The sequence below is a fragment of the Aegilops tauschii genome, chromosome 5 (genome assembly GCF_002575655.3).
Source record: "Aegilops tauschii subsp. strangulata cultivar AL8/78 chromosome 5, Aet v6.0, whole genome shotgun sequence".
Classification (NCBI taxonomy): Eukaryota; Viridiplantae; Streptophyta; class Magnoliopsida; order Poales; family Poaceae; genus Aegilops; species Aegilops tauschii.
Window position 1 is genome coordinate 102,661,589 of NC_053039.3, and position 16,440 is coordinate 102,678,028.

Consider the following 16,440-nt stretch of genomic DNA (forward strand, 5'->3'; position numbering starts at 1 on the left):
CCTACTGCACGAATTATCTAGGCATCGAGAACCCCGTTGGTCTGCCCGTCAACAGGCACCTCGGCAGGCTCGCTGGATGGGGTCACCGTGAGGGTCGCCGCGAAATGCATGTCGACTTCGAGGGTCGACTCGCCGACTTTGAAAGAGCAAACCTAGTCGCGCTACAACACATAGACGTGGTCGATCCTTGGGTGGTAGAGCACAAAACCTTTATTAAGAAGACGTACAATGACCGAGGCCAACAGAGGACGGACGGAGATATACTCAAAGAGCACAACTCATGTTTCACGCGTTGGTTCAAGCAGAAGCTTCTGTCGTACCCTTTACATGAGGATTCTTCCGCGGAAGAACAACTCATATTCGCCTTGTCACAGGGCGCCGAGCACAACCTGATGACCTATGAGGCGTACGATATCAACGGCTACACATTCTACACCGAGGCCAAGGACATGAAGAGCGATGGTTATCAGAACTCCGGGGTAATGATGGAATCCTACACCGGTAACGACAAGGACAGATACTACGGAAGGATCGAGGAGATCTGGGAGCTGAGCTACGCTGGAGAGAAGGTCCCGATGTTCCGTGTCAGATGGGCCAAGAGCGTCCTAAAAGAAGACCGGTATTTCACCACCATGGTTATACCCGAAGCCAAATCCAAGACCGCAGGCGCAAACGTCACCGCGAAAAATGAGCCATGGGTACTGGCTTCCCAAGTGGACCAATGCTTCTTCATTACCGACCCGTCAAAGCCCAGTCGTGTTGTCGTGAGGAGAGGCAAAAGGAAGATCATCGGAATGGATGGAGTAGCCAATGAGCAAGACTTCGACAAGTACGGCGACCCGAGAATCGAACATGACGACGATGATGAAGTAGCAGCATACACCACAAGAAGAAGCAGGACCACCCTACCTAAAGGACGTCCGTTCCACAGAAGAACTCCATTTGTGAAAAAGAAGGGCAAGAAGATTGTGAACAGATAGCTAGCTAAGATCGATTGTATTTAAATCGTAGCCTTCATTTCTCGATTGTATTTCACGGGCACTTTTTGAACTATCATGAATATTTTTAAATTTCATGGACACTCGATCTCGATCCCCCTCCATCTCGATCGCTAGCTATCCCACCTCGCCAGATCCGGTCCCCCTCGCCGCCGAGCACCCCCCGGTCCACCGGCCCCCCGCACCCCGCGCACCCTCCCCCGCTCCACCGGCATTACTGTTTGATGATATTTTTTAAAAAATTATTATTGTCTTATAAAAAAATTATTACTGTCTTATAAAAAATTATTACTGTCTTATAAAAAAATTATTACTGTCTTATAAAAAATTATTACTGTCTTATAAAAAATTATTACTGTCTTATAAAAAATTATTACTGTATTATAAAAAAATTGTGGAGCCTGGGAATCAAACCCAGGACCTCCTGGTGTGAGAACTGACTGCTGACCAGTCGAGCTAGTAGAGGGGACTTGGTGTGGATCAGGTAAGGTGGAAGATAACCTGTTGGCTCGAGCAGAAAAAAAAGATACTAATGGCGCACCAGGGTGAGGTGCGCCATTAGTGTGGATGTACTTATGGCGCACCGAGGGGTGGTGCGCCATTAGTATTGTGCCCTCGCCCTCGCCTATCCCCGGCCCAAACCTATCCCCTCTCTCTCCCTCGCCCTCGCCCTCGATCCCCTTCCCCTCTCCTCTCCCGACGCCGCTGCCCCGCCGCCTCGATGTCGCCCCGTCGTCCTCGTCTCCGCCCCGACGCCCCGACGCCCCGTCGTCCTCGTCTCCTCGTCTCCGCCCCGACGCCGGTGTCTCGCATAGCCGCCGCCGTCGCCGCCTTCTTCGTTTGGCCGCCCACATCTCGTCGCCCCAACCGCTGCTCTTGCCCGTCCCCGGCCTCGTCGAGCTCTCCTCCGACCCTCCCCGTGGTGAGCCTCCTCCACCCCCCCGTTCCCCCCTCTGTCCCATGCACCCGTCGCCCCCGTCGGCCGCCCCCTCCCCGTGCACACAATACTGCTTCCAAGAACTGAATTGCAGTTCAGTACTGAAACTTGTGGCATCATCTAGCTCACACTTCTCATTTTTCTTCAAGGTTGCCCGTAGGATTTGATCTCCTTGTGCGATCATATGTGCTTTTTAATGCCAAAATGTTACTGCTGCTTGTCATTTTAGTAATCTTGCTTGTTGTTCTAAAGCCAGAGAGGAAACATGGTAAATGTATAACACGAACAAAGAGGAAACATTTTAGCAATCTTGCTTGTTGTACTGCTCTCGGGTCATCAAGAACGTCCGGTGCCGGTAGCTCAAGTAACCTGAACTCCTCACAGCAGAGTTTCTCCGTTCAGAAACAGAGCTTCTTTTTCTTCTTCTAAAATCTACACTTCAGTAGCAAGCTGGGACTCCCACATTCAGTCCATTTTGCCTTATCGAAAAGGCGCTATTGAGCGGGTGCTAATCATATACTAAACCATAAGCATGGATGACACCTATTAACAAAGGCACCACAAACCCAAAAAAAAAACTTTACTTTACAATCTGTTATGTTAGGCTGCCTCCACTTTTCTTTCTGTACCAACCTAACCTACTATCCACTTCACTAGGTTTCCTTCCTCACAGGCTCAGAAATCTACTTATGTTTCCCCACATTTATGCATGTGATTCCTTGCATTTTAAAACCAGCAATGACTGTACTAAACTACCAGTCGAGTCCAGTGCTGAAAAACACAGCTGCGAGCATATTTACAAACTTAGTCCTGTAATCAACCATCACATTCTTCTTTAGCAAAAATAACCAACACTGCTACTTCTTCTTTGACATATATAATATATTACCTGCCTGGCATCAACCAAATCAGTCCAACAATACAGAGTCAAAAGGGGGAAAATGCCATTAGTATTAATATTTTGAAAGCAACACCTTTGTGGTCACTAGCTGTATTCAGAGTGGAACAAAGCGTGTGCCTTTCCTTTCTATATATACTCTGGAAAGTGGTTATATCCTAATTCTACTTTTTATCTTTCTGTAGCTAGTTTTGATGTATTGTTAGGAAAAGACTGTGATTTCATTTTTTTATAAACTAGCTGGAGTAGATTTGTGCACACAATACTGCTTCCAAGACAATTTGCTTCCAAGGAGTAGTTTCAGTTTGCTTGCAAGGAGTAGTTTCAGTATGGTTTCAATATAGTTTCAGTAGCCAATTTGCTATTCACTTTGTGCTAGTAGTTTGCTTCCATCTTTGTGCCCACTCTGAAGAGTATTCGTATATGCTTGGAACTAAACAGAATTATACAATGAACTTCTGCAGGCTGATCTGAGTTGGACCATCCTCTGCAGCCAACTTCTCTTCGGCAAGAGGAAGAAAGGAGAATCAGGGTACGGTTTCATGGCTAGAAGATATATTGCTGTACCCCGAGTGAAGGGATATCATTGCATACCTGCGCATATATTTCTGTTGTGAGCATAACTCCAGAATTTATTTATCTGTGATTCGTATTGGGTTAATAATCTGCAGCTAGTTGTATTTTTAATTCACTAGCCTTTTACTTATACATGAGAGAAGTGGGAAGCTAAGTCAATAGGAGCTAAACTCAACCCTTGGCTTGTTACGTGAGCTCAAACTAGTACCTAGTGAGTGTTTCATGTACTGAACTTGGATTTCCGGTGTTTTTGTAACATCCATGTAAGGTTTCGTTCGGTATATTAAATCCTATGAAATTATCAAAGTGTGTTGTACTATGTTGGACAGAATTTTATGTTTGGACTTGGGTGAATGTAAACCGACTTATACTCTCAGATTTTGTCACAGTTGATGGTGTGAGGACTTATAATGTGATAAAGTATATACATTGTTGCAACACCTATATAATGTGATAAAGTATATACATTGTCATCTAAGTTTTTCATATGGCAAATATGAAGAAAAGCATCAACCTATACCTGAGGAAAAAATCTGAAGCTAGTGACCTGTGCAAAAAACAGAAAATTAAAAAATAAAAAACAAGAGCTTTTAGGACTTCATGTTTTGAAACCAGTTAAATCATATAGTTTCTGTTATTTTTTCTCATGCTCCTGTTCTCTGAACATATTAGCTAGGACAAACTTCAGTCTTTTTTTGTTTGTAACAGAAACTACAGTAGTAAATATTTCCTGAAGTAAATATTTTCAGTCATTACAAATATGATACTGCTTGGAGATGATACTGCTTGGTGTATTTTCCATGTTGTGATGGAGGCCTTTTTTGCCTTGTCCACCCAAGAGGCCCTTGAGTTTACCGGAATGTCGATTAACTTCCGTTCCGGCAAATTCGGGTACTCCATATGTCCTATTTTCAGCAAAGGTCATGCTGAAATTTTCCGTGAATTTTAGCATGACTTTGCTAAAAATAGGACATATGGGGTACTTGTGACTAATGCATGGGCCGGGGTATCTTAGTAGTTAATTAAGTAGGATCAAGTGCCCCGGCGTACTTGTGACTAATGCATGGCTTTTAGGGTGCCTCGGTGTCAATAAAAACCGAAATGATGAAAGCTTAGGCTTTTAGGGTGCCTCGGCGTCGAAAAACCCTCAATGATAAAAGCTTAGCTTTTAGGATGCCTCGGTGTCGACAAACCCTAAATGATGAGACCATGATCTTGTTCCTTGACAATAACCAACTTTTTGACCAAACTTTGTTCCTATTTAGAGAGAAACATGGCCAACAACGATGAGGCCGGGGGTTCGAGCGTCAAGCCATTCTGGATGCTGTCCCAGGAGATGGAGGAACAACCTCACTTGTATGAGGACGCCGCCTTCCCCACCGATCCTGAGACCACTGATGGTACCGCCGAGGATGACCCCACTGATGCCACCACTGATGGTGCCGCCGAGGATGCCACCACTGATGGTGCCGCCGAGGATGCCACCACTGATGATGGGGGCGCACGCACAGATGGCAGCCAACCGAAGAGGCAACGGAAGGACCGGCGCCCGACCGTGCTCCGCACCCTCAAGGAGGAAGTTACTGAAGTGGACTCCGACGGGAATCCAACGGCGCCCGAACGAATAGTCAAGGGGTACTCGCTTCAGCTCGGGTGCATTCTCCGGAGCACCGTCTCGATCAACACCGAGAACCTGAGGCATCCTGACCGAGGGAATTTGCGCAACCTCCTCTTCACGAAGCTGCACGAACGATACAAGTTCCCCGCTGAATTTGAAAACACAAGCCTCAAAGGGAATAAACTGAACAATGCTGCCCTCACGAAGATGAGCAAGGCCCTGTCTACTTGGAAAAGCAATGTGAAGAGAATGGTCGAGAAAGGTGAGAGTTATGAGAAGATCAAGGAGAAAAATCCTTCGATCACCGAAGATGACTACAATGACTTCAAGATCAATTGCTCGAGCACCGCAAACTCCGAATCAAGTAAGTGGGGGAAAGAAATGCGGGAGCTGAACTTAGGGGAACACACACTCGGTCCCGGCGGTTACAGAGTGGCGGAGCCTATATGGGACAAGGAGGAGGCGGACCGTGCCGAGCAAGGCCTATCGCCCCTCTTCGATAAATACGGTGACAAGCAGACCAGGAACTTTGTCAGGGCCCGGTACAAGAAGGACCCGAAAACAAAGGAGCTTACCACGGATCCGAAGACCAGGGCGCTTGAGCTTGTTCTGGTAAGGAATACACCCCCTCGTAATTAGCTCCATATGGTTGCATTCTAATTAATGAAGCCAAATTTCTAAATGGTTCACATTCCTTCCGCAGGCGACTGAAAGCAGTAGCGCGGGGTCGACTAAGAGCAACCCTTGGGACACCACTCTAAATAGGGCGTTGAATGTAATGAAGAACAAGGATAAGCTCAGTAAGCCGACGTCAGCTGGTCGTGTGGCCGGCAAAGGCTTGTCGACAAAATGGTCGTCATACTATGACACTGCTGGGCGAAAGGAGAAAAAGACCAGCTCGGAAAGCCAGGCGCGCGAGGTTCAAGAACTCAGGGCACAGGTGGCGCGGATTCCGGAGATTGTCCAAGAGCAAGTGCAACAACAACTCGGAGCGACGATCACCGCCATTGTGCCTACCTTGATCCAGGGGATTAGTGCGTGGATTGCGGGCGGCCAACAGGGGCCGCCCCCGATTCCTAGCTTCACGGCCAGCAACTCGCAGAACGCGATGGCGGGGCCTTTGGTGTCTCCGGCGGAGCCGGCATTGGTGTCTCCGACGCCGGCACGGGAGCTTAATGCACCCGGGTGTACGCCGGCCGGCACCTCTGCAGCAAGCCGCCCCTCCGTCAACTGCACGCCCGCCGTTGGCGGTGCCTCGACATTAGCCGAGCTCGACGCCATCATCACGGTAACTAATTAAGCCTCTCTCGGCCGAGGACTTCATCTCCTTGCCTTTGACTGGGCATCCCTAACGCCCTACATGTTTTCGCAGGGCGCCGCCGACGTTCCGTGCACTCTCCTGCACTTCGTGAACAACGAGTTAGTCGATGTCGCCAAGGGAAAAATCGTTCAACCGGGCAACCCCTTGTTCCACGGTACCCAGATGCCACCCAACTTGTTTAGGGTTCAACTGGTTCGGGTGCTGTCAGGCTGCGACGAGGTGTTACCTCCGATTCGACCAATGGGGGCCGACGATGATGACGTGATGAACCTCAGCGCCTGCCTGAGCTGGCCCCTGCTTTGGCCGAAGAGCCAGATTCGTTTGGGGGCGGGGGACACCACCCCAAAGACAACACCGCCAGTCGTGCCGGCGCCAAGTCGGCCCCATGGCAAGACCGCCGCAACGGTGCCGGACATCCCTATGCCACTGGATCCAAACATGCATATGGCACAGGATCAGAACGACGACGACGACGATACATTTGCCAACGTCGATCAGTACTTTGCCGATCATGGGGATGGTGGCGACTTCATGGGGCCTCCTTCTCAAGAACCCAACCCAACAAAAGACGTGTGCGATCTAGCTAGTACCGCGGAGAAGCCAAGTTGCAACAGGCGTCATCTGCAGTTCAGCTCTCAGGAGACGCCTCCAGCTGCCGACTTCACCGAGCCTCATATAGGCGAGGTGCGAAATATGATCAGCCCCAACACACTCAAGAAGGCGGTCTGTGAGCAGAACTCGGTTCCATTACAGGAGATCAAGAAGAAGGCACGCAAAAGAAAGACTAACAAGGGTGCGGGCCAGCCGGCACCGAGTACGATCCGTGCTCAGGACGGGCCACCTTCAAGTGCGGATATCTCGAGGAGGGTGCATGTGGCGGGTAGGCCGATGCTACCGAGAAATATGCTCGATGCTGCAACCGGTGCTATGCGGAGTCTGCATGACAGTGTGCTTTCTTTGGAGAAGCGGCGTCTCCGAGAGAAGGATGTGGCATACCCGGTTTTCGCGGCCAAGGTGCCAGAGGGCAAGGGCTTTGTGGATAACTCCATCGGGGGTACGATCGTCCTGCGGTTTGATGACATCCACGCTATGTTGAACCTTCATCCGCTGCACTACACCTTCGTTCGGCTATTTTCGCTGAGTATGGAGATGCGGATCATTCGCGACAAGACCCCGGACATCGTGATAGTCGACCCCTTCTACATGCGTGCCAAGATCTTGGGTAGCGCTGGGGACCGGCAAGTCACGAGTTCTTACCTCGAAGGCGTCATTCTGGCAAACCAAGATAAGGACAACTTCCTCGTGCCTTACTTTCCCGAGTAAGTCCTCCCCTCAACCGCCCCGTAACATATGAATTCTTAGATTTCGATCGTTTTTCTTTTAACATTCCGTGTTTTCTGCAGTGACACACATTGCACGCTCATCCTCCTAAGCCCCAAATATTCCATGGCCACGTATTTCGACCCGGACCGTCAATCGAACGTAGACTACACAAATGTCAAGAAGGTTCTTGATGATGTTCTCCCCGGCTACGTCAAATCTGGAGGCACCTTCACCAGGCCTATTCGTAAGTACGGCAAGCACGTGTTCTCCCACAACACGACGTTCTGCTGCGTCAAGCAGCCGCCTGGCGGTCAGAAGGGTGCCTACTACGCCATCCATCACATGCGGGCGATCGTACGGGACCATCATCAACTACTGCTGCCGAGTAGACTCAAAGATTGGGCCGCGAGCGTGTCGGCAATCCAGGACGCGGACATCAGACAAGAATTCTTTCGCATCCTGTCGGAGTTTGCGGAAATCATCCATCAAGATGTCCTTCGTACCTCGGGGCAGTTCTACCTCAGAAATCAACCGTCCAACAATGACATTGACACAATCCTACAAATGCAGGCTGACAACGCCCGTGGTTTCATGACTCCCACGATAGACGGCGGCTTCATCCACGCTCCGGTCCCTTGAGTCCAGTCGAAAGCAGTGATGCTGTGTCTAGTTCTGAAACATCGATTGGCTCATGTTGTAATTAAACTTTAATGAACTTGTAGTATGTCTCTTTGGTTTCGAGAGTCCTTCAACTTAGATGTAATCGATGCTATTAATGTCTTGCTTTTCTCTTCCGATCGTTCTGTTGCATACTTATATATTGCTTATGTATTGTCTGTGAATTGGTACTAACGTTTCGTTTGGCTACTACATAGCGATGCCGTGGTATGTCGTGTACAAGGGTAAGGTTCCCGGAGTCTACGACGACTGGGAGGAGTGTCGGAGACAGGTTCACCGATTCAGCGGTAACAGTTACAAAGGGTACGCCACTAGGGCCGAGGCCGAATCTAGATACGCCCGCTATCTAGCGGGAGAGGGGAGGGAGCGTTGGAGGAACCGGATGAAGACGAGTTTCATCGTGATGATGCTCATCGTGATGACCGCAGCTCTCTTCTATGTGATGGTAGTTTGGATGATCGATATCGACTTGTAATGTGAAGACAAACTCGCGGTCTCGAGACTTGTAATATAATGATTCATACTTATACATTTTGTTCGGTCTTTTCAATTCGGAGACTAATATGATGAATTGTATTCGGAGACTAAAATGATGAATTGTATTCAGAGACTAATCTTTTATTGTATTCGATGAATCTGTTGTTGATGTGTGCTGCCTATATTTTGTCCAATTATACATTTTGTAACCTGTGCAAAAAACAGAAAAATAAAAAATAAAAAAACCTAATATTCATACTAATGGCGCATCACATCACAGTGCGCCATTAGTATGCCAAAGGATACTAATGGCGCATCAATAAACAGTGCGCCATTAGTATGCCGAAGTTACTAATGGCGCATCCATCTGCAGTGCGCCATTAGTATGCCAAAGCACCTGGTATACATGGCCCCCTGGGAGGCATACTAATGGCGCACTGTAGTATATACTAATGGCGCACCAGTGGTGCGCCATTAGTAAAATATACTAATGGCGTGCTACTAATGGCGCACCACTGATGCGCCATTAATGGCCAGATTAGGTGCGCCATTAGTAGGCCTTTTTCTAGTAGTGGCATTGTCTTCCAACGGATGTGCATTCCAAAACCAACATTATGCCTTCCCTCCAACTCAATGATATCACTAGGGTCCATCCAATTCAAATCTTTCCTAACTTGTTGCAAGAGCTCCGCATAGCTAGGACTACTATCAAACACCATGTCAAACTCATCCGGGTCCGGTTCTTTATTGCCTTTCAAAAAGGCGTCTTTGTCCCCATGATGAACAAACACACATGTTCTTCCCATCCCTATAAGCAATGAACACAAGGTAACATTGCTTCCATGAGTACTAATCCATGGATTAACACCGAATACAAACCCTAATATATATATGAACCAACAACCCTAACCCTAACCATAACCCTAACCCTAACCATAACCATAACCCTAACCATAACCCTAGCCCTAAACCTAACCCTAGCACCAACATAAGAACACCCATGAGAATAACCCTAGCATACTAACAAAGCCTAATCATAGAAATTGGCAAACAAACATCTCACATCTCCATGCAAATCTCTAGATCCAAACAAAACTAGGGTTTCCCCAAACTACCAACAAATGAGCAATGGGAGAACTTTACTTCGATCAAAAAAAGGGGATCGGAGATTATTACCTTGAGGGAGGGTTTGACTTCGAAATCCACGGACAAATTCTTCAAATTTGCAAGATTTGGAAGAAGATTTGAGAGGGGGGAGAGTGGGAGAGGGGGCAAAGCTCGGGGAGAGAGTGAGAGAGTGTGTGGTGGGGGGGTGGGGGAGGGGGGCCCAGCCAAGTGGCTGGATAAGTCACAGTGCAGCGCCTAGCCGCTAGGCGCTGCACATTACACGTGTAGCGCCTAGCGGCTAGGCGCTGCACATTACATGTGCGACGCCTAGCTCGGAGGCGTTGCACTGCTGGGTGCGGGCCATGGGCTACCACGGTGGACAGAGGTGCAACGCCCCGGAGCTAGGCGCTGCACCGTAGGGTGTGGCGCCGGCGTGGCGGGCGCTACACAAAAGGGTCAGGGGTGTGAAATAGTTTCGCACCCAGTTCATTCTGTGAATTTATTTCGTTTCCAGGTCAAAATTGTCAAATTTGCCTGGGATCGGCGAATCCCGACTGCAACGCGACGTGCAGCCAGTGCCACTGACGAAAGGGACCAGGAGCAGCACCAGCCCACCCGTCATCATTATAGGACAGACGCGGGTGCATAAGCCGGGTACACACACATCGTCCTATCCCTGCGCAACTGCTCCCCATAACGCACGCAGCGGGCAGTGCGAGGAGCGGTCCCCCACGCGCGTTTGACCCGCGACGCGACGCAGGAGGCAACGCTCACATGAGAAAGTCACAGAAGTGAGACCGACTTGTGAGACCAAATAACAGGCAGGCCCACTTGCAGCCGCACAACAGGCGAAACGGAGGGGCTAGCGGGAAGCAGAAACGACGCAGCGTCCACGACGCGCGCACGCGGCGCGGCAGAAGAGGCCGCTCGCGCACCCCAAAAACGGGCACCCAGCCAATCGGAAATCGCCCGAGCCCACAGGTCATTCCCCGTCCACGTTTCACCGCGCGGTCAAAACAACAACAGACGTTTTCCAGCCAGATCCGACGGACAGCAGCAAAAAAAAGACCGCGTTGACCCTGATCAAACGGCCAACGAAGGCTGAAATTGGGGGAGCCTTCTCCATGCGAGTTGGCCAGCCTCATTGTTGTTTTAAACTAGATCGGCAACGCGCCTTGGCGCGAGGGTGCCGGTCCAACCAATATAGCCAAGCGATGAAAGATCAAACTGCATGATGCATCAGTAGGAAGCAAGTTTACCACATGTAAAACGTCAACAACCGATTTTCTGGTTCAGGGGAAAGAATAAACCATTTGATGAACTAACAATAAACCAACTTTTATGAACAAAATCAAGAGTACAGCTTGAACCATGTGATAAACTAACAATAAATCAAGATCATCTCTCAATGGCAATATGCATGTGTTGTGAAGATGGAGGCACATACATGTGTGATGCCCAAACAAAGAGTTTGATATTGCCGTCATGCCACGATGACCAAACAAATGCAGTTCTTCTCTGGTGCAAGCATGACCAAACAAATGCAGCAACACTCATTCATTTCTCTCTTTATATGAATAACCGACTCAGCATTCTGGCACAGTGGTATTCAGCCAGTAAAATCAGGATTATTTGTTCTCCTAGTTATTCTGTTGTCAAATAAATTTCTTCTCATGATCGGTGCACACAAGAGGCCATAGCTCTGGGTACCTGTGAAGCAAATAATAAAATCAGTAAAACTGGCTCATATTACTATGTCATGTATAAAGATTAAAACTATAAATTTTCAGCTAGTTCCAAACATAAAATCTGGCATCATAGTTACTGAGCTTATCTGCGTGCATCAAACAACGCAGATGGTAGGGGCAGCGTTGCATCTATCAATAAGAGAACAGTCACAGAGCTAATGCTAAACCTCCCAGATGAATCGGTATAGGAAATATCAGACATATCCAGACAGAGCAACATGAGGCACTAAAGTTGAAGAAGAGTTTGTAGATTTGCACTGATGCATATACAGTTTACATAGACCTTCGTTTCCATCAGATGAGAATAGCTTGGTAAATGAACTTGCTTCACAGCTAAACAGTTTGCCGACAAAAATAAAACTCAGGTCTCTTGGACCATTTGCTAATCACATGATCGGTAAATGGGAAAACTCATTCCAAACAAACTATGCTTAAACTAATTAATGATTAATCAGTACAAAACAGAAAGAGGATTGCCATCATGTATGTGATAGATGTTTGCACATATATCATTATTTCCTCACAAAGCAAGTAGTACGGCTGCATTGGCTTTAGATGCACCCAATTTAGTAATCCTTTTATCTTTAGTTGTACGAAATTTAGAAATCTATCATGTAACTTATTGGAACAACTCGGCAAGTGAAAACATCCTTTATCTTTAGCTGTACCAAATTTGGAAATCCTATGTTAGCCCTGAAGTTTTGTAGTCACTTCCCTCACAATCAATAAGGTCATTAAGATCTTGCATCCAAAATGAAAGATATAAATTTGCTATAAGAGAAGATACAATTTTTGTATCATTCAGCTCTATAAAAACTGTACAACCATAAATTTGCAAACAGGAGGAGGTGAGTAGAGCCGTGAGTATCATTTTGGTTTACATAGAAAATTAGGAATTTGCAAACAGGAAAAGGTTTATCTATACATATCAGCATGGTTATATATCAGTATTACTATTTGTCAAGATCGGGAGATTTGCTGCTGGGATTAAGCCAGCCTAATGTTGGCTGTTGCTAAATCTTGCTGACATTCATAGAATTTCAGTGCAAGTAGCAAGCAGCCAAGCACACACGTAACACTTTAGCAGTGCAAGTAGAAATGTAGAGAAAAAAGAACGGAGAGGCTACCTGCAGGCTGCAGCAGTTGGAGCATGGAGGCGGCTGTCGGAATGCATGAGTTTTCACAACATCAGAGCAGGGCCGAGAAGATCCTGGCTGAGGCGGAACGAACCCAACGGCGGATGAAGGATACTGAAAGTCTACAAAACAATTGGCCATACAAAGGTGGCCACATGTAGTCCTTCAAGTCTTCCTTGACCTGAACATCAGAAATCACCAAAATCAAATAAACAACACAGAAAGGTTCTCTGAACCCAAATCTTTTCTTCATAAATATGGAGAAACATTGATGAACAGAGCAATCTTAGGTCATATAATTTTTTTAAGATATTATAAGCAAGAACACGAGATAAGAGCGCTATAAAGTGCAGCTAGCTACCAAATTTAGTTTAGAATATATGCTAGCAAAATAGACATCTACCATGAGAAGGAAAAAGACAAACCTAAGAAGATGATTGATCATTTCCAAGGAAGCATATATTGACCTTAGAATAGGGATGATCCTTCTTGATTGTGAACTTATCAGCACACCATATCAATTCTTGCTACGCAATGTAGCTCGCTAGCAGTCTACACTGCAATAAAAGAAGATCTAAGTAAGTGCACATTTATGCTCTGCGCAATGGGTCAGCTTTTGATCCAATGGTCAAGGTCTTTCCATCCCGTGATCGAATGGCCAGGAACGCATCAAAAGGATGATCCAACATCCAAGAGCCGCTAAGCTCTGAGAAGCCTCACAATGTCCGAAAGACCAACATCGCATTTAAAAGCACAGAACCACAGTTTGTTAGTATTCATTGCCACAACAATATGAGCATGGGCTTTTTATTTATATTGTTGCGTCACTCCCCAATTAACCCCTTCTAGATAATATTGATAATTGTAATTTTATTCTGTCCTGGGAAAGGGGATAAGAATCTATTTTGTTATTCTGATCATTATGCGTGGGATTAGTCGACTGTCTTTTTGACAACGCAGCCATTGTACATACCATACGTGTTATTTTGTTTGTTTGCTCATACTTCTCCGAAACTGTCCAGTTGAAGCTTTCAAATGTGGAAAGAGTTAACATAAAAAATATTCATTTTATTTTAAAACTGCAGAACCACTGTACTTGACCTTAATCATGCCATTTATTTCAGCACGACTAATCATGTTCTAATATGGAACTTGCATTTGTTGGTAGGCACTAATAAGTACATATGTATCGTTAGAAGGGTACAATATACCCTGGGTTCTATCCTCAGGTCTACCTTGACTGAGGCATCACTCTTTTCTAATGGCTTGGGCACCCAATAATAATCAACAAATAGGTTAGTATGCAAGAATGGTTAAGAGCATAAGATTGGGTTCTTTCTACTACACCAAAGAATATATAGACAACCGTAATCGAGAAAATAAGGAAAAAACTCCAATGCAAAACCATGGAAATAAAATCAAAACTTGCAGCATTAACCGGTTCAACATTTCTCTAAGTTATTCAACTGAAATAAAGATATATGTGATTACATAGCTGACATCTCTGAACCATAATAAGAAACTTAACGAATATAGCAAGATCAGAAGATGGAATATAGGTAGAGGAACTACATTTGAAGAGAGTTCTTCCCAAATTTTATTGTTTCTGGGCAATGGTAAAAAAATATACATAAACAATCTTACTACAGAATTGGCTTCTCTGAAACACATGGCAGAGCAAACAAAAAGAGTGATCACCCTCTCTCCTGGTGACCAAACCAAGAACCAGAGATAAAGTACATATGGGCACACGTTTCTCTCTCAGAAGGAAAGACCATTTCTTATTACAGAAAAGGGGATACGTACAATGTTAGACATGTGTGTTGGTCAATAATGCCTCAAATGGTGCACCACTGAGATTTTCCATTACCAGCTTCATATGGAGCGGTGATACGGTGCTCTCTGCTTGTGCCTGGCTTGGCAGCTTCCTCTAGACCAGCAAGACAATAAATAGATTAAGAGAGTACCTCATCAAACTCAAGATTAATTTATAGTACCTAAACAGATCCATAAAATCATTTTATTATTTCTAGAAAATATAGAATTATCCAACATGTAACGGGTGAACCACCATCACAACACCAGCATCTAGAATAAGTTGATATGCAGAAGCATGGCCACTAAGAATAATGCATAACAATGATTTTTTCCCTAGATATAAGGGAGGCCTAAAACAAAATCATTTACTTCCATAGCACATCATACAATGCCCCATTAAAAGAGTTCTTCAAAATACCTTGCAAGCGCCAGATCGAACAGGGAACGACGGAGGAGGCCACCCGCGGTTGCTGCCAAAATTATACAAATTGATTAAGACTAACAACTAATGCTTGGAAAGGGCATTATTTGTGCTGTAGGATTCTGAGAGGCACAGAAAAGTTGTTCCAAGTTGACCGGGCCAAACATATACTCAGTGTAAGCCCAAAAGAAGCAGACCAACAATCTTGAGAAATCTTATATTGAAATGCATATGTAGAAAGGTTTATCCTACTACCTTGCCACCGGCTCGTCTCCTATAGCACTTGGATGAGAACAAAACTTCATTTCCAGAGAGCAAGGGCACAACCTTGGGCCAAATCCAGACCTGCACATATTTCTAAATACATGTATTTAATCTATGTAATGTATTACATGTGATGGCTAATCTTCTGTGCAGACTACTTGGATTTTTGTCAAACACCTTGTGGGCATACATAAAACCGGATCAGCAGTAAGAAAATTATGATGAGGATTAGAGAGAGAGAGAGAGAGCACGAACACGAGGATGCCGGTCCGGAGGGCAGCGGTGGCACCGGAGGAAGGAGCGACACCACGGCGGCAGAGCTCTCCTTAACGCCACCACGCCTCTCCCTCCCGGAGGGGTGGGCGATGGTCGAGGACGGGGCAGCCGCGGGGGACGGCATAGGCGCGTGGGCACCGCCGCCGTGGCTCACCTCACCACGAGGTCCTGGTTCCTCTCAGATGCGGCCTAGGAGGACGCTCTCGCGTAGTGCGGCGTCTGCTCGTGCTGCCTTCGCCGAGCACCGCGGAGGAGGAGAGGTCGCTACGGAAGAGAAGGAGGAGGCCAAGGCGGCGGCCAGCTAGGTGAAGGAGATGGCGGCGGCGTGGGATTGGCTCTCGTCGACCTCGGAAAAGACGGGACGACGGCACGTCGACCTCGTCGCTCGCAACCCCCATCTTCTTCTCTCTAGATGGGTGGCGTGAGGTCGAGGATGGGTGCCCGGGCGAGTGTCGGTGGCGGCGGCCAGCGGCGGGGAAGGGAGGCGGGCGCGGGTTAGGGTTTGGAGGGAGAGAGAGAGAGGTGAGGCGAGAGGAAAGGGAGAGGAAGAGGAGAGGAGCGACACGAGGCGGCCGCTGGGTGGAGCCGCTCCGTTTTATACGCCAGAAGATGAAATGACGGAAATGCCCTTGGCGGGGCAGTTTAATTACAGGCGGTGGCACGAACGAGAGAGACTATTCATTGTAGCAGTGTCCGGTCCTCATCCGACGGCCAGGACCATCCGAGGGCGAGATCCGACAGCCGAGAACGCATCAAGTAAACGATCGAACGGCCAGAATGATCTAAACTCTGAGAAGCCTCAGGGGCTCCCAACTAACATAGTACGAAGATTGTGCACATATAC

General features: G+C 47.0%; 1 protein-coding gene across 10 annotated transcripts in view; it reads right to left on the bottom strand.

The window, feature by feature from the left end:
- Positions 1 to 16,139, bottom strand: part of LOC109733531 (uncharacterized) — a 28,430-nt gene extending 12,291 nt beyond the window's left edge. For 7 of the 10 annotated variants that reach the window (XR_012184224.1, XR_012184232.1, XR_012184230.1 and 4 more), the window contains exons 1-7: positions 15,576 to 16,139; positions 15,312 to 15,401; positions 15,054 to 15,105; positions 14,624 to 14,747; positions 13,243 to 13,374; positions 12,809 to 12,998; positions 11,381 to 11,643 (exon numbers count right to left, since the gene is read on the bottom strand). The gene's annotated coding sequence lies outside the window, so the exon portion shown is untranslated. The remainder of the gene's footprint in view (positions 1 to 11,380; positions 11,644 to 12,808; positions 12,999 to 13,242; positions 13,375 to 14,623; positions 14,748 to 15,053; positions 15,106 to 15,311; positions 15,402 to 15,575) is intronic. The other 3 variants (XR_012184228.1, XR_012184231.1, XR_012184234.1) reach the window with 2 other exon arrangements.
- Positions 16,140 to 16,440: the final 301 nt, after the last annotated feature.